The following is a 19,234-nucleotide window of genomic DNA, read 5'->3' as shown; positions in this document are numbered from 1 at the left end:
ACCTGAGGGTACACGTGTCTGGCTGATGCTCTCTTCTCAATGGCAGCTCATACTAGCCACAACAGTAGAACAAGCCCAAAGCATGTCTTAAAATACACATCAAAAGAAGCCTATCCTAGTATTCACTGAGCTGTCTTACCTGTTGAAGTTACGCAGCATATATGCACGGAGCAACCGTGTCAGTCTGTTTGATAGGATCAAAAAGAACACGAGTGAAAGAGTGTTATCTTCTGTGCACAAGGGAGCTCTCCTCTTGACTAAAGTAGAAGACATGAACACTGATCACTAGCTTATTAGATACAGTGTTCAAGCATTTAGAAAGTAACTGCTTACAAAATGAATCACCCACTGCTTTTATCTTCTCAACCCTCATCTCTTCCTCTCAAGCAGTACAGCAATAAATGAGGTCATCCATTCTCTGAATGATTGCATAACTTGCAAGTATGGGGCAAGTTTTTCTTCAGAAGCTTGCACAGCTTCGAAGAAACGGCTGCTGTCTATCCAAATGTGATCTCTACATTTTGGCTGTGACACGATCACCGGCCAAAGGATCAGCAGCCAACAGGTGACATTTCCCTGTCGGCCTGCAACCAGCCAGTATGAGTGATACCTGAGTACTGGTTGGCCTGTGATTAGGTGCACCTGTGCTGGGGACTATTTGACTGGGTGCTTTGCAGACATTCCCGGTCAAGTCTTGGACAGGCTTCACATAAGTCTGCGGAAGTTCTTGGACCCCGAACCCTCATCCGCCTCCTCTGTCTGAGAGAGTGTTTTTGCATAGTTTTGTATCGTATGTTTGTATTTTTGCCTGCCCTGTTTGGTTGTAGCCTTTTGTTGTGTTTTGCTGAAGTCCAGTAAAGCGATATGGTACTTAACCAGCTGCCTCTGTCTTTTCTCTGCAATTGGGTCCAAATACTCAGCGTTACAGGCTGGGACTGGAGGTTCAAACATTGGTCAACCAATCAATCAAGTTGCATTATATGGAGCGCTTTTCCAGCTGCAACAGCCACTCAAAGTGCTTTCCATTTCTGGTCAAATCTGAATTTCAGACAACTGTTAAAATGGAACACAAGCTGTTTTCTGTACAATCGCTACCTATTTCGTAGGCGTAAGGCCACCGACATGTGATTTACAATGATTAACTTATTCACACGTGTATCACAAAAAGATGTGACACGGGCCGTTTGAGACTACTGACAATTAAGCAGACCAGTGACCGACCTTAGTCGGTATGCAGATAATGGATTGTCGACAGTAGTGGAATGGTCCCCAGAAACTCCAGAGTTATTTTCCTGCACCTAACATGACCATTTCCATTATTACCACGTGGGAACGCATCAGAGCCTCTGAACAGCACACAGGCTTTGCACATCAACACGGCCGAATGGGTCTCCATGGTAACTGTTCCAATAGATTTAATCATTTCAGCGCATGCCGGGCTAACCACGTGCATAAAAATCGGTTGTCACTCAAGTCAAAACAGACTGACGAATGGACGACGTTGCTGACTGACTAGTGAGCCACTACTGCAGCCGTGTTGTCAACCAGCACTTGCTACCATCAACGTTACCGTTGGCCTAACATATTTAACATCCTGTGACTTTACAACTATATCATTCATATCTGCTTGATTTTCTAGTAACAAAAGATGTGGGATGAGTATTAATCTTAACAATACGAATGGTTATTTCTCCCTGTAATAAATCACAGAATGTCCAGTCAAACGGAGCAGGTTAGGCGTCTACTTTATTCAGCTAACAGGTCAGCTCACATGTATGCAACATGACCTTCACGCATAGTCTACTGTCGTGCAACCCCTTTCATGTACAGCCACATCTCACAGTTTCCGTCACTGTCGTGCACATTACCGTATTAACTGTAATACTAGGACACCCCCAAATTTACTGAGTAGCCGCTCACATAAACTCAACGGTCTGTGTCGTTTAAAAACACAAGGCCAAACAAATAATAGCGCAATACCAAATTAGCTAATATTTTATAGAAGTTGTTAATTACCTCGTCTTGTGTATATGTGGCGAAAAAAAATCAAGTGTAAGCGGTCAAAAATTTCCGCGCACACTTCCCACCGAGACGCCATCTTATCCTGTGGGGGGCTCAGCTAGCTAAAAGCTATTTATTTCACAACGTTTTGCCTGAAGATCTAAATGATCGAAACGTTGCCGAGCAAAAGCAGGTTTTGGGAACAATTTAGTGTGCAGAACTTACTTCTTCATTCCAGTGTTACTATTTTTGTGCTTTTGTGCTGGTTCTCTATAAAGCCGTCAGTATAGTGGTGCCAGTTCATATGGTGATGTCAGTGTGTGTGGTTATTAACGCATGCTCCACTGAAAGGTGACGTGAAAATGTGTAAATGTCTTGAAAGAACACAAACTTCGTGCAACTAGGGATTCCACGGTTTTCAAAGCTTTAAAATCCAGAGAGAAAGAAATGACTGGCGTAGCAGCCTATTCCATTGCCTACCAACATAGGGATCGCTGGTTCAAATTCCAGTGTTACCCCCTGTTGATATGAAATAAGCGTGCTCTCAATTGTAGAAGTAAATCTATATTTTTGTAACGGCCAATGAAATGCGCTGAGATTGACATGTGATCTGTGCGTATATAACACTGCATCTGTCAAAGTTGCTCTTTTCTACATTCCCGGTAAGAGCAGAACTGACACTCCACTGTGTATTTATTCCTCTGTAAAGTCAGCATTTATTTCGGTCTAGTACAGGGTATGCACGTCACAGTTCAACTCTGAAAACAGGTTATGGGCCCATAGTTACCCAGAGATAGTTATCAAGCGATTTACCACCGAGAGAAATATCGCAGCATACCGTGTGTGTCGGTTAGCATGCTAGCACCACGAGGGTCGCCGAGTCAAATAGCAGGGGCGAAAGACCCAGGATGGAAAGATCGAGTAGCCGTTGGTCTCGACTAGTCTTTGACGGAGATGAAAAGAACTATGAACCGTGGGAGACGAAATTTTTGGGCCATCTTCGGTTACAAGGGCTAAAGGACACTATTTTAAATGAGCCTACCGACGGTGATGGACGGGCAGTAGATGGGGCAAAAAATGCCGAGGTATATGAGGAGCTGATCCAGTTTCTGGATGAAAAAAGTTTGTCGCTGGTAATGCGGGAAGCAGCGGACGATCGGCGGAAAGCGCTGAAAATTCTGAGAGACTATTATGCAGGTCGGTCGGGGCGCCTGTTCAGGGGGCAGGGGGAACTGGGAGGAACAGCGTGATCCTCCCACGTGCTGCGTCCCCCTGGCGAAATTCCTCACTGTCAGGTGAAAAGAAGCGGCTGGCGACTCCACATGTATTGGAGGAGGCATGTGGTAGTCTGCAGCCCTCCCCGGATCGGCAGGGGGTGGGGGTGGAGCAGTGACTGGGATGGCTCAGAAGAGTGGGGTAACTGGCCAAGTACAATTGGGGAGAAAAAAAAGGGGGGCTGACTGAATATGAATTAGTTTTTGGTCTGGAGACAGTGGCACTAACAAAAAGACAGGAGGTGGAGCTGGAGGTGGCAGAGTTGAAGATGCTAAGATTTTCATTGGGAGTGATGAAGAAGGACAGGATTAGGAACAAGTATATCAGAGGGACCGCTCAGGTAGGATGGTTTGGAGACAAAGCAAGAGAGACAAGATTGAGATGGTTTGGACATGTGAGGAGGAGAGATGCTGGGTATATTGGGAGAAGGATGCTGAATATGGAGCTGCTAGGGAAGAGGAAAAGAGGAAGGTTAAAGAGGAGGTTTATGGATGTGGTGAGGGAGGACATGCATGTGGCTGGTGTAACAGAGGGAGATGCAGAGGGCAGGAAGAGATGGAAGGACAGGACAGGACAGGAAGAGATGGAAATGGATGATCCGCTGTGGCGACCCCTAACGGGAACAGCCGAAAGTAGCAGTAGATTTGCCCACTTGCAAATTCCTTTATTTTTGCATATTTGTTGCACTAAATGTTTCAGATCTTCATACAAAATGTAATATAAGATGAAGAGAACATGAGTAAACACAAAATTCGGTTTTTAAATGATAACCAATTACCAGAATTTAACTGATCATTGGATCCAATTAGAGCAAAAACACCCAAATTTGATTACTGCAAGCCCTGCTGAATCTAAAGATGTCTTATGTAAAACCTCACCATCAATGTGAAGTAGGCTACAAGGTTTCAATAAGCAGCCCACAATGTCGTCATCAAAAGAAATTCCGGAAGAGATGAGAAAAAAAGTTGTTGAGCTGTATCAGTCTGGAATCAGTCAGTCGGAATCCGGATGTGGGTATGTGTCCTGGTCGCTGCATTCACGTCTCCTCTGGTCGATCGGGGCCCCTGTTTGGGGGACAACAGCGTGATCCTCCCACGCAAATCTCCCCTGGTGAAATTCCTCACTGTCAGGTGAAAAGAAGCTGCTGGTGACTCCACATGTATTGGAGGAGGCATTTGGTAATCTGCAGCTCTCCCTGGATCAGCAGAGGGGGTGGAGCAGCGACTGGAACGGCTCGGAAGAGTGGGGTAATTGGATGGGGAAAATTGGGGGAAAACCCCAAAAAAATGAATAAATGAAACAACACAACTATCCATGAGCCAGTCCAACGTATCTGCCACTTCTTTCATTTCCTCCACTGTCCTGCAGACTGCCATTATCTGTCTGCTCCCGTGGACTGCCCTGTGACACTCAGTCGTCTTTGTAAGTACCGTCAGATGTATGTGATCTTTTGTGCTTGTGTGTGTGTGTGTGTGTGTGTGTGTGTGTCTGAGAGAGAGAGAGCGAGCGAGAGAGAGCGAGCAATAGCGTGAGAGAGATAAACAGAGAGAGAGAGAGAGTTGAAGGGACTGCCCCAGTTTCACACAGCCGAACAGAACTTGCAGTTTGTCTGCAAAACACAGAGAAAAAGACTCATCCTGAAAGCCGAAGTGAAAGAAAAAAACCTGCACAAACAACTTTGTCTCTCATCACCGGCAACAACAGTACTGTGAACTACTTTATCACAAAGCCATTTCTACCTCATAGTTACCTCTTAGCCACATCCACCAGAAGCATTACCCAGTGCACTGGATAAACTCTTAGAAACTGAAGGGTCTAAATGTGAAGGAGGCTCGAGCTGGGAAACAGTTACATTTGGTTGTTACTTGTTAACCAGTTACTTTGTAGTTTTCTGAAAGGTTTCGTGACAACACTTGATTATTTCATGTTAAAATGTTATTTCTAGGGCGTCCGGGTAGCGTAGCGGTCTATTCCGTTGCCTACCAACACGACATCGCCGGGTCGAATCCCCGTGTTACTTCCAGCTTGGTTGGACGCCCGATGTGTCGGATGTGGGTATTTGTCCTGGTCGCTGCACTAGCGCCTCCTCTGGTCGTACGGCCGGTCGGTCGGTCGGGGCGCCCCCCCCCTGGATCGGCAGAGAGGGGGTGGAGCAGCGACCGGGACGGCTCAAAAAGAGCGGGGTAATGGTTGATGCTAGATCCAACGGGATGTAGGCACGGAAGTAGCCGTGATTGGCGGTTGCAGCCGTGATTGGCTGTTGCGTCGGCCAATAGACAGCGCGGAACCTCGAAGCGCACTGACTTGAAACAAACGATGCACACTGAAACATTTAGCTGGCTAGCGTACAACTGACCTTAATATTGCCAGATTGTACTGTAACCCCAGCCGTAACCCTAACCCTACCGCTATGGCTATCGCTAACTAACTAACGTTAACTTAATTCGCCCCAACTATTGCTCTGTCTGTCGTTCTGGCAATCAGTACCCTTCGAGGCTTCGCGCTGTCTATTGGCCAACGCAACAACCAATCACGTCTACTTCCGTGCCTACACCCCCTTGGATCTAGCGTCAACCCGGGGTAATTGGCTAGATACAATGGGGCAGCGTCCGAGTGATGTCACAGCATCGCTGTCGCTATGAACGCGTCACAGGAAGTCAGACAGTACAGCATGGCTGTGTTTACAACACCAACTCACGTAACATGCTGCCATAAATCCGATAATATTAACCCCGAATGAAAACAAAGAAAAATACAACAAACTGCTTACTTCTAATGTAGTCTAGTGTATCCGAGGTCTGACTTTCGTTTGCTGCAAAGCTTCCGCTTCCGCTCGGGAAGGGCTAAAAACAGCTCATGGACGCTGCCCCATTGGGGAGAAAAAGGGGGAAAATTGAGGGGGGAAAAAGTTATTTCTGACCTGACCCAAACTGTCATTTGAGTTGCGTGTTGCAAAAAAAAAAAAAGAGAAAGAAAGAAATAGAAAATAAAAAAAGAAGATGTTGAAATCATCTTGAGAAGACATTTAATTTTACGATTTGTCTCATTTAATCTCAGCACACTTTATGCACTGAGATTAAACGAGACAATAGTACTAGTAGTAGAAGAGTCCCAGTACACCCAGATAGCAGACACATTTGAGCCTAATCTGGGGCACTTTTGGTACTTACGGCTCAGCTACGGTACTGGCAACTGTTGTGTGGGCCAGACATGGCCCAAATGTAATGAGCCGGGTTTGATACATACTATGTGGGCCAGATGTGGCCCAAATGCGGCCGAGTTGAGGCAGCCACACTCACCGAGGCAACACCGTCATTGAAAGCCAAATATGGGCTGTAAGATAACTGCAGATGTGGACCACATTTGGGCCAAAGATTCTTTGCTATCTGGGCACTTTATCGTTTTATTTTTCCATGTTTTAAAGCTATTTTCGTTGTTTACATTGTTTTCATGATGTGTTATTTAAAAAAAAAGCTGCACATGAATTGAAATGACTACTTGTCTCTGACGTTTTAAGAAACGCGTTTACGGAAGGGAGGTCAACTTGCTTCGAAATGTCATTCAAGAAAAAAATGTTCCAGCGAAACTAATTTGCATCACCATCCGTGACGTCATCAACCTTTTTACTTAAACTATAAAAATAAATAAGATATTAAGGGCACAGACTGAGGACATATGCCTTGCTAGTTAATATTTACTGTTAAGTACAGATGTCTTTTTTCCATTTCTGATCTGCTTTCACAGGGGTTTTTTCCCCTAGGTGTACTACTACTACCACTACTACTACTACATTAAACGCAGATAGAAAATAACACGAATGTTTTTCCCCCTATATGCACTTTTTTTGTTTTTCTGCTGTCTGAGTTCAGCAAAAAAACAAAAAACAAAAAACCCCCCCGTTATTTTCTACTTTTCAGGCCACCTGTTTTAATTGCAAAGTATAAGTCAGAAGACTTTTTATTTTCCGGGAACAAGGTGCTTTTCGTGTGAAAGGTGTTGAGGCGGTATTCATTTTTTCAGGTTCGTTTTCATTCATAACCATTTTCATTGTTATATTTAGGCTACATACATGTATTCCTTCACGGGACTGTGAGGGACAAAACCGTTCATCTTGAAGAGAAACATGCAGAGATCAAATATCTATATCTGGGTTTTTTCTTTTTGGATTTTTCTCCCCAGTTGTACCCGTCCAATAACCCTACTTTTCCGAGCCGTCCCGGTCGCTGCTCCACCCCCTCTGCCGATCCGGGGAGGGCTGCAGACTACCACATGCCTCCACCCATACATGTGGAGTCGCCAGCCACTTCTTTTCACCTGACAGCGAGGAGTTTCGCCAGGGGGACGTAGTGCGTGGGAGGATCACGCTATTCTCCCCAGTCCCCCCCCCCCGAACAGTCTCCCCGACAGACCAGAGGAGGCGCTAGTGCGGCGACCAGGACACGTACCTACATCCGGCTTTCCACCCGCAGACACAGCCATTGGGGCCGGAGGGACACCTGAACAAGCCAGAGGCAACATGGGGATTCGAACCGGGATCCCCATGTTGGTAGGCAACGGAATAGACCATCACGCTACCCGGACGCCCATGAATCTAACTTTCTGATGGACTGGCAGCCTGTACAGGGTGTCTCCCTGCCTGCTGGCCAATGACTGCTGGGATAAGCTCAAGCATCCTGCGACCCCGGTTGGGATAAGCGGCTTGGATAATGGATGGATGGATGGATGGACATGTAACCGCGCTGTAACAACTCCTCAAAAGATGACAGAATACATAGACGTTTTGTGAATAGATCTAACTTTCTTAATTATGACATTTCTAATGTAGGGCAACATTAGATTTGCAAGGGCCAAAGCCCAAATGAGCTAATTTACAAAATGGGTGCTCTATTTCCACATATGAAGTGAGTGATTTGGTGAGAAATGATGGACAGAGTGTTGGTGTGGTGTCATTGTTAATACGAGACATTGAAAGAGAGAGAGAGAGAGAGAGAGAGAGAGAGAGAGAGAGAGAGTTTTGACTTTTAAAATAACTTATTTAAGTCACAGTATAAAAACTCTCCATTCCCATCATGTCAACATTAAACTGGTAAGCTAAAAAAACCCAAACAAAACAAAATAAAATCTCAGGCATCATTACTGTGGCTCAATCAAAATACACACACACACACACAAGACCATATTAAATTAAAAATTGAAAACAAGTGACCCATCTCCACTTAGTGAACACAAAACGTGTCTTAACCCCCACAGTGCCCCGAAAGAGTCCAGATTACTGGTCAAGGTGTAGATAGTGTGCTCTATCCTCAGACGAGCTGCCACCAAACCCTTCAGTCTGAACCACATCAGTCCAGCCCTGCCTTAGCATCTGATTCTTCCTGGTCTTCCAGCTTGCTAGCTTAGTAGTTCCAAACAGAAAATTCACTAGGACCAGAAGCAGCCTTTTTCTTGCCATGTATTTAGGCCCAAAACAAGGGGACAGAGAAATCCTCCCCCAAAGCTTCCACCTATTTCTCTAGTACCCTAAATAAGACCACTAATCGAGGACAAGAGATCACTAAATGCTCTAATGTTTCCTTCTGTGGACAGAACGGACAGTCCTCCCCAGCGCTTGGATCCAGGTGAGCTGTGTCTGTTCGTAGCTATTGCTCCATGTATAATCCTCCACTGGAGGTCAGCCATCCGTTTCTCAACAGAAGGCTTATACAGGACCCTCCACAGGGGTACATTCTGAAGCAAAAACTCAGTCCACCTCGACTCCTTGACTTCAGCACTTCAGCCAGAGAGCAAAGGTTATGTACCCTCACACAGCTGTAGTAAAACTGATTTTTTCCACAAGAGCTGAAACTACCCAGCACTGGTGTATTTAGGGAAAGAAGCAGTCCACTCCCCCCTCACCATGCCCAAAATGTAGGACTGATGATCAGGGAGGGAAAAATGTACTCATTGTCATCATTCCATCGGTCAGCTAGAGCACGATTCTTGGCAAATGCCCTCAGTGGCCCAGATAGGGACTCCCAGACTTCCTCCAAAACCTTCTTCAGCACTCTGGAGGACCCGATGTTGATGATGCCACTAAGTGCTTCCAAGGATGTTTTTGTAAGATGGCCCAGTTTAGTAATGCCAGCCTCAACAAACTTAGTTCTTACAGTAGCAGAGGAAAAGGTGGTATTTGCAAGGAAGTCATTGTGAAACAGCAGCTCCTCAAAAAGCCACATTCCTGGTCTAGGGTCAGGAGTTCATGTGTCCTTCAGCATCTGCCAGGCTTCAACCACCGAGTTGTAAAAAAGTGTGAGTCCAGTTAGGTCAGCTTCAGATGATCTCAGTAAAAAATGCTGTTTATCCAACCCAAGCCGGCCAGCTTTCCTAAGAAGCAGCTGAGCAGGAGCCAACCAGCAGTGACCGCAACCATAGAAGCCTCCACGCCGTCTGTAGTCTGAAGGCCACAGTTCTGGGTCGAATGTCTATAAGTCCTTGTCCTCCCTCTGCCACAGGGAGATACACAGGGCCAATGTGCTCAGCCAGTGCTGACCAGAAAAAAAAAATCACCAGGAGCTTTTGCATCTCTTCTGTAAGGCCTGGTGGTGGCACTAAAACAATGAGTCTGTGCCATAGAGATGAGGCGACCAGGATATTAACTATCAGAGCTCTTCCCCTGTAGGACAGCTGGGATAGCAACCATTTCCATTTAGACAACCTGGCGTCCACCTTCTCCAGCACTCCTCCCAGTTCTGCATCTGAAAGTCCCCACTTCCTAAACATATTCCTAGGACTTTAATACCTCTTTCTCCCCACCTAAGGTTCTCAGAAAAACTAGGAGTGTTCCTCAAATCCCACTGACCCACCAAACAAGCCTCACTTTTTCATCAGCGTATGCTGATACAAGGGTGTTGAGCTAGCTCTGGCAGAGAGAAACGCCTCAGCCTGCCCCTCAATCTACATAGGAGAGGCTCAATGGCAATGCTGTAAAGCTAGGGTGAGATGGGGCAGCCCTGCCTAATCACTCTCCTAACTGGCACAGGACAGCTTAACCCTCCCCCCACCTTCACTACACAACACGCACCACTATACAACAGTGCCATCCAAGACAGGAACCCCTCCCCAACACCAAAGGCTTGCAAGGTAGAGGAAAGAAAATTGTGATCTACATGGTCAAAAACCTTCTCTTGGTGAATAGATAAAATACCAACATTTATATCATATAATTTACATACATCAAACACATCTCTCATTAAAAACAAATTATTTATCATAGAGCTGTCTGGAAGACAATAAGATTGATCTGCACCAATCAACATTTCAATAAACATTTTCAGTCTGTTTGATAAAACGTTGGAGAGGATTTTATAGTCTGTACACAAAAAAGCTACTGGTCTCCAGTTTTTTAAAAGGGCTAAATCTCCCTTCTTAGGCAGCAGAGAGAGAACTGCATGCCTACAAGAAGCTGGAAGTGTCCCTTTTTTAAAGCACTCTTTAAAAATGTCCAGAAGATCCTGTCCCAAAACACTCCAGAAGTGTTTGAAAAAGTTGGATGGTAAGCCGTCTATTCCTGGAGCGTTGCCCGACGCCATCTGAGACACAGCAGCAGTCAGTTCATCCAGAGTTATGTCCAAGCTCAATGTATCCTGTTCTTCTGGACTCAGCTGAGGAAGGCCCTGTAAAAGCTCTGCAGCAGAGTCCACGCCACAGCCCTCTGCCCTGAACAAGTCTGTGTAGATGTCCACTGCATGTTTCCTCATCTCAGCGGAATCTGTGGTCACCTTTCCATCAGGGAGATGAAGACACACCATTTGTTTTTTTGAATGACTGACTTCTCTAAATTAAAGAAAAAAGCAGTTGGTGAATCCATGTCTTGGAGTCTGGCGGAGCGTGCTCGGACTAAAGCTCCTTTAGCTCTCTCTCACAGGAAGGAGTTAAGCTGCTGTCTTTTACAGTGTAGGAGATTATTATTCTGCTGATCAAGTTGTGAGACAGAAACATCTTCCAGGTCTCTTATCTCTTCTTCTAACTCCTGCGCAACCCTCTTAATGTTGGCTGTGGAATTATATGTATATTTCTGGCAAAAAAACAAACAAACTCTGATTTGGGCCTTTCCTACCTCCCACCGTTGAGTAAGAGAAAGAAAATTTTCTTTCTTAGATCTCCAACAATCCCAAAACAATGTAAAATTTTCACAAAAATTGTGATCATGTAATAATTTAAGGTTAAAATGCCAAAAAAATTTGGTTTTCTAGTGGGAGGTAAAATCAGCTCCATTAAAACTATATGATGGTCTGTAAAAGCAACTGGGTGGATCTGACAGTTAACAACTCAAGCAGTAACAGAGCTAGACATGTAAAACCTGTCTAATCTAGCTGCACTAATTCTGCCCTCTGATATTTTGACTCAACTGTACTGTCTAACTGAAGGGTGTTTCATCCTCCACACATCAACCAAATCAGTTTTCTTTAAGACATGGGATAGGACAGAGGATGACTGAAGTTGTGGCACCTCTCCAGTCCTATCTAAATTAAAGTCAGTGCAACAATTCCAGTCTCCACCCAATACAATACACCCTCCTGGATCAATGCCACTTAATTTTTCTTGCAATTTTAAAAAGCCCTTCACGCTCAGAGCCTTTGTTTGGTGCATAAACATTAATAAAATTAAACGTAAACTCCTCTATTTCAGCTGTCACCATAAGGACTCTGGATAAAATGTTTGCATTTAAGGCAGAAGAAAGCTCTTTTCTGCGCATCTCTACCCCCATTCATATTTAAAGAAGCCACCCTTAAACCCTGCACATGAGCAAAAGAAAGAGAGACCAGTAAGAAATCAGACAGAAAAAGACAGCCGAGAAGAAAGTGTTGTATGACCATGGTACGTCTAAACTGAGAGTTTCATTTTCTTCACCATTTTTGCCATAGGCACTTTTAAATCTCTCCTTAGACCAGTGAAGGTTTCTTGAGATGATAACATCTTTGGTATCCAGTAAATTTAACCCAACATCTTTCTGAAGTGTAGCAACTAACCGAATAAATTTGTCGGCATCAGGAAAATAATCTTTGACATTTACCGATTTACCAAATGTGTCATCCAGAAAACTATTAATCTCCTCCAATGAATATAAGTTTACAGTCTGAGAACTACTGCCCGCTACAGAAACACTACCAGATTCAGCTTCAGATTCACGCTCCATATCAGTCACATCGTCACACCAACCAGCAGGCTTCATCACCTGCTTCTCTGCCCCACTGTCCATTTCAACCTGCAGCATCTCTGCCTCCTGTACTGAAACCTGCTCCGACCTCGCTAAATTATCTGTAGACACAGAGTGGCACCCACCGGTGGCTCCGAGCCACCAGCCTCACTCCGCACAGCGGGAGCAGCCTCGGGAAGCATCCACCGCCCGCTTCTCTTCTTCCCATTGCCAGCCGCAGTGGCCCGCTGCTCACCACCGTCAGCCACCTTGGCCGCAGCGGCCCGCCGCCCGCCATATCGGCCTGCCACTCAGTGCAATCAGCCACCTCGGCTGCAGCGGCCTGCCGGCTCATCATGCCCCACCTACCGCCAACAGCACCTGCTCCACCGTGGTACTGGGCCGCAGTGCTATCCTCACTCCGTGCCTTAAAGACAGGGACAGCGTCTCACGGGATGCCATGCCCGGCAAGAAGCATGGCTCACCGTACGCCAAAAACAACCATGAACACACACCAAACTACACTCAGAAAAACCACAACAACAAAACAATCACATAATAAACACAGTAGGAAAAAAAAGAAAGAAGAAAAATCAAGGAAAAGTCAGATTCTCCACCAAACCCACCACGCGCTCCACCACTAAACTCCCAGCATGCAGTGCAGAGAGAGAGAGAGAACGAGAGAGCGAGAAAGAGAGAGCTAAGATGTATATTTTTGTATTTTTCAGTAGTTCTAATTTGATAGCGGTTTTTACATAGTTGTTGTTTGATTTTCTACAGTTTTTTTTATATATAGTTATATATAGTTTTATATATGACCATATATATAGTTTTATATATATATATATAGTTTTATAGTTAGTTTATAGAATTAGCACTCACATCCCTGCATGGCTGCTGTTGACTTGAGCATTGTCCAGAGTAGACTGAACTTTTCCCAAAGGTAGGAACCCCCCCGCCCCCCCAAAAACACCTGTGGAGCGTGGTTTGATACCTGTAGCCCTGTCCAACATTGTTCCCCGGATTCTGGCTTTTTTTTTAAAAAATGTCAGATGGCGACGCGGTCTATGTAAACTGGGGTGTACTGTTGATCTTTAAGAAACAACCCAGTGCTTTTGAGAGCGCATCCCATCTGCACAAAGACGCTGATCGCTGTGATACCATTTACCATGACAACACAAAGACAAGCTCATCTCAAAATAAATGAAAGCAATCGGATAATGCCATTGACTTACGGCATCCCAATGACTTTAAACAGGTAAGATTTTACGAATAACAACCTTCCCAAACCACATATATTGCCTCATCTTCTTTCTTGAGCTGCTTCTCTGCCTTCCTGTTTGCTTCTGTCACTGTCTGTCTGTCTTTCCGTCCGTCCATTTGTCTATCTATCTATCTATGTCTCTATCTATCGATCTATCTGTCTGCCTGTCTATCTCTCTGTCTGTCAGTCTCTCTATCTATCTGTCAGTCTGTCTGTCTGCCTCTCTATCTGTCTGCCTGTCTGTCTGACTGCCTGTCAGTCTGTCTGCCTGCCTGCCTATCTCTCTATCTGGCTCTCTGTCTGTCTGCTTGCTTGTGTCAGCCTCTCTGCCTGTCTGTCTCCCTCTCTGTCTGTTTCTATCTGTCTGCTTTTCTGTCAGTCTCTCTGTCTGCCTGTCTGTCTGCTTGTGTGTCACTCTCTGTCTGTCTGTCTGTCTGTCTGCTTATGTGCCAGTCTGTCTGTATGTCTCTGTCTGCCCATCTGTCTGCCTGTCTTTCTGTGTCTGTCTATCTGTCTGTCTGCTTGTGTCAGTCTCTCTGTCTGTCTGTCTCTTTGCCTGTCTGTCTCTGTCTGTCTCTCTGCTTGTCTGTCTCTCTGTCTGTCTGTCTGTCTACACCGCCAACTTCACTCTTTCTCTTTACTTAACAACCATTTCCCCAAAAGCTCAGCGTTTGGAGTTTCCCCATCACATCCCAATAGTGAAATGAAACAGCTGATTGTGCCGTCTTTCTCATCTGTCTCCCCCGCTCACGCACACACACAATTACCGTAACAACAGTTACTTTAAACCAGCAAATGCACACTTCCTCATTCCGATTGAACACGCACACAAACTAACACACTAACAAACACAAAACACACCAGACTTTCTTCATGTTGTGCAGCGCTGGTCGACTACACAGTCATGTTGTGTAGCTCCGGTCGACTACACAGTCATGTTGTGTAGCTCCGGTCGACTACACAGTCATGTTGTGTAGCTCCGGTCGACTACACAGTCATGTTGTGCAGCGCTGGTCGACTACACAGTCATGTTGTGTAGCTCCGGTCGACTACACAGTCATGTTGTGTAGCTCCGGTCGACTACACAGTCATGTTGTGTAGCTCCGGTCGACTACACAGTCATGTTGTGTAGCTCCGGTCGACTACACAGTCATGTTGTGTAGCTCCGGTCGACTACACAGTCATGTTGTGCAGCGCTGGTCGACTACACAGTCATGTTGTGCAGCGCTGGTCGACTACACAGTCATGTTGTGTAGCTCCGGTCGACTACACAGTCATGTTGTGTAGCTCCGGTCGACTACACAGTCATGTTGTGTAGCTCCGGTCGACTACACAGTCATGTTGTGTAGCTCCGGTCGACTACACAGTCATGTTGTGCAGCGCTGGTCGACTACACAGTCATGTTGTGTAGCTCTGGTTGACTACACAGTCATGTTGTGTAGCTCTGGTTGACTAGTACACATGTGGCTCTGACTGCAGCAGCCATCGGTCCGCAGTTCATCTCACATCTAACATCTTTTGAGATAGCACCATTTCTGCGGTCTTCTGTCAGTTGAGCTAAAAACCTTTTTGAAGATTTAGGGGGACGGTTGTGTTGCTGAGCTCATGAAACACCTGGACCAGCAGCGTTGCATTGTGGTCGGCAGGACTGTGGTGCTGGCCTGGAAAAACTTGAAGTGTGATGGCGTGTTTTCTGGGTCATGCCGCTTCCTATGTGGTCGCGTTTCCCGTACAGCGTGTACACCTTTCCGATTTCCAACCCCGACTGGTTGATTAACACTGGCCAGGGACCCCTGACCCCCCTCCCCCGAACACCACCTCCCTCGCAAGTTGAGATGATGTCTGATGGAGTTGCTTGAGAGGTTGAGATGTAGCGAGATCAGAGACGACACTGAGAGGATGTGGTCAGTGTTCACGTCTCATGGTGCTCTCTCTGTGCCCCCCCCCCCCGTGTCGCTCACTCTCTGTCTCTCTCTCTGTCTCCCTCTGTGTCTGTGTCTCTCTGTGCCCCCCCCCCCCCCCGCGTCGCTCACTCTCTGTCTCTCTCTCTGTCTCTCTCTGTCTCTCTCTCTGTCTCTCTCTGTCTCTCTCTCTGTCTCTCTCTGTCTGTGTGTCTCTCTGTGTCTGTGTGTCTCTCTGTGCCCCCCCCCCCGTGTCGCTCACTCTCTGTCTCTCTCTCTGTGTGTCTCTGTGTCTCTGTGTCTCTCTGTGCCCCCCCCCCGTGTCGCTCACTCTCTGTCTCTCTCTCTGTGTCTGTGTGTCTCTCTGTGCCCCCCCCCCGTGTCGCTCACTCTCTGTCTCTCTCTCTGTGTGTCTCTGTGTCTCTGTGTCTCTCTGTGCCCCCCCCCCCGTGTCGCTCACTCTCTGTCTCTCTCTCTGTGTCTCTCTGTGTCTCTGTGTCTCTCTGTGCCCCCCCCCCCGTGTCGCTCACTCTCTGTCTCTCTCTCTGTGTGTCTCTGTGTCTCTGTGTCTCTCTGTGCCCCCCCCCCCCGTGTCGCTCACTCTCTGTCTCTGTCTCTCTCTCTCTCTCTGTCTCTCTCTCTCTCTCTCTCTGTGTCTGTGTCTCTCTCTCTTCTGTCTCTCTCCCGCTCTCTGTGTGTCTCTCTGTCTCTCCCCCCATCTCTGTGTCTCTCACTCTCTCTCTGTGTGTCTCTGTGCCCCCCCCCGTGTCGCTCACTCTCTGTCTCTGTCTCTGTCTCTGTCTCTGTCTCTCTCTCTCTCTCTCTCTCTGTGTCTGTCTCTCTCTCTCTCTTTCTGTCTCTCTCCCCGCTCTCTGTGTGTCTCTGTGTGTGTGTCTCTCTGTCTCTCCCCCCATCTCTGTGTCTCTCACTCTCTCTCTGTGTGTCTCTGTGTCTCTGTGTCTCTCTGTGCCCCCCCCCCCCCCGTGTCGCTCACTCTCTGTCTCTCTGTCTCTCTGTCTCTCTCTCTCTCTCTCCTCTCTCTCTCTCTCTCTCTCTCTCTCTCTCTCTCTCTCTCTCTCTCTCTCTCTCTCTCTCTCTCTCTGTGTCTGTGTGTCTCTCTCTCTTTCTGTCTCTCTCCCGCTCTCTGTGTGTCTCTGTCTCTCTGTCTCTCCCCCCATCTCTGTGTCTCTCACTCTCTCTCTGTGTCTCTCTTTCTCTCTCTCAATTCAATTCAATTCAATTCAATTCAATTCAATGTGTGCTTTGTTGGCATGACATACGTTTGTGTACATATTGCCAAAGCATGTAAAACAACAACACAACTATGATTATAATAACAACAACGATTACAATCATGATATGTCACCCCCCGTCTCTGTGTGTGTGTCTGTCTCTCCCCCCCTCTGTCTCTCACTCTCTCTAACTCACTTACTGCCTCTCACACTGGTGTGTGTCTCCCCCCCCCCCCCCCTCTCTCCGTGTCTCACTCTCTCAATTCAATTCAGTTCAACAGGCTTTATTGGCATGACCATATTCTGTGACACAGTATTGCCAAAGCACAAGGTGTACAAAACAGTACAGTAGTTTACAACATGCAAACTATAATAGGAAAAAAAGTTGCCGTGTTGTTAAAAACAAACAAACAATCAACCAACCAATTTAACAATATTTGACAATATTTAGTGGTGCAATGTTACTGAGCTTGAAGGATAAAGAAGAACAAAAAATAGAAAAGGAAGAACCTGTGTGTGTGTGTGCATGTGTAGGTGTGTAGGTGGATGTGTGCGTTTGTGTAGGTGGATGTGTGTGTGTGTCTGTGTGTGGATGGGGTGCTCACTCACTGTCCCTCAGATTGTGACATGCAATAATATATTTGGCTGCTGTGTTGCAGCTTGTCTTCTTCTCTCCCAGTAGGATGGCTAGTTTATCTTCTCCTCTCCCAGTAGGATGGCTAGTTTGTCTTCTGTCACAGTAGGATGGCTAGTTTGTCTTCTGTCCCAGTAGGATGGCTAGTTTGTCTTCTCCTCTCCTAGTAGGATGGCTAGTTTGTCTTCTCCTCTCCCAGTAGGATGGCTACTTTGTCTTTTTACTTCTGTAATGAAGTACCTAATAATCTACAGAACCAACCGTCTAATGTTATCAAGAATGTGACCACATATCGTCCAAAGCGTTGGTTGTCAAAACTGTCAACAAGATGTCTAATTCCAATTAATATTTCACCTATTGGTAGCTCTAAAGTTCTGCCTGTTACTGATCACTTCCACGAGATGCTTAAATTTGGTTTCATAAATATCAGATCATTGTCTACCAAAGTCTTACCAACAAATGATCTGATCCTTAAACATAGTTTGGATATGATTGGGTTATGTGAAACATGGCTGAAACCAAATATTTTAATTCCCTTAAATGAAGTTTCTCCACCTGACTATACTTATACCCATGTAGCTCGGGCAAATAAACAAGGTGGGGGTGTTGCCTTAATATATAAATCTATTTTCAATCTGACTTCTACACTTGAATCTCAATTCCAGTCTTTTGAGGCTCTTGTTCTTGGTTTGAGGCTCTTGTTCTTGGTTTGAGGCTCTTCTTGTTCTTCAACTCCAGCTACTCCTGCAGATCCTGTCTTACCGAATTCATATCTATACAATGAGTCACTGACAGTCCCAGTTATTACAGCTTTTGAGACTATTTCTCCTGATACTTTGACTAAGTTTGTGTCAGCTTCTAAACCAACTGCTTGTCTACTTGACCCCTTACTAGCAAAACATTTTAAAGACCTCTGGCCTTTTCTGGGACCTACAATGCTAGACATTGTTAATTCATCACTTACTACTGGCATTGTTCCCAGCAGTTTTAAGACAGCTGTGATTAAACCTCTACTTAAAAAAAACCGTATCTCGATCCAGGGTCTCTTAATAACTATCGACCAGTCTCTAATCTTCCATTCTTTTCTAAAGTACTAGAGAGAGTTGTGTATCAACAACTTTCAACACATATAGAAGAAAACCATCTATATGAACCTTTTCAATCGGCTTTCAGGCCCTGTCACTCCACTGAAACTACTCTGACCAAAGTGGTGAGTGATCTTTTCCAAGCTATGGACTCTGATTCCACTTCTGTGCTTCTACTACTGGATCTCAGCACAGCCTTTGACACCATTGATCCCTGTATACTCTTAGATAGATTAAATTGCAATTTTGGTGTCTCTGGCTTAGCTCTCTCTTGGCTTAAAGGGATACTGACATCAAAATCTGAAAATTTATTTTGATAGGCTATGTTTCGAGTTGGAATGTGACCACGGAGAAATTCAGTGGCCAAAACAGCGCATCTGCGGCCACTCGAGAGAGATCTGTGATTGACTGTAGATGGTGTCCAATGACAAATTGTGCCGGTGGATACGTAGACACCAGTGAATTTGCATATAGGGTGTGTCCGTAGCGAGACGCTATAAAACCATGGAGAAGCCGTTCTTTCACCCCTTCCTGCTAGCTACTTGGCTCGAGTTTGTGCTATTTTGTTGAGACTTTATTATCGATCTTGCTACAACATATTGCTATCTATCTGTCTATCTAGCTATTTATCTAAATATCTATCATCTATCCCCCTAACAGTTATTTG

The 19,234-nt window shown here is 45.7% G+C and overlaps 1 protein-coding gene across 2 annotated transcripts in view; it reads right to left on the bottom strand.

The window, feature by feature from the left end:
• Window positions 1-19,234, bottom strand: part of LOC130112693 (uncharacterized) — a 65,611-nt gene that overhangs the window by 28,828 nt on the left and 17,549 nt on the right. The gene's annotated exons all lie outside the window — the stretch shown is intronic.

The sequence above is a fragment of the Lampris incognitus genome, chromosome 5 (assembly GCF_029633865.1).
Source record: "Lampris incognitus isolate fLamInc1 chromosome 5, fLamInc1.hap2, whole genome shotgun sequence".
Classification (NCBI taxonomy): domain Eukaryota; kingdom Metazoa; phylum Chordata; class Actinopteri; order Lampriformes; family Lampridae; genus Lampris; species Lampris incognitus.
The sequence above is the reverse complement of the archived record's forward strand: the minus strand, read 5'-3'. Positions and strand labels throughout refer to the sequence as shown.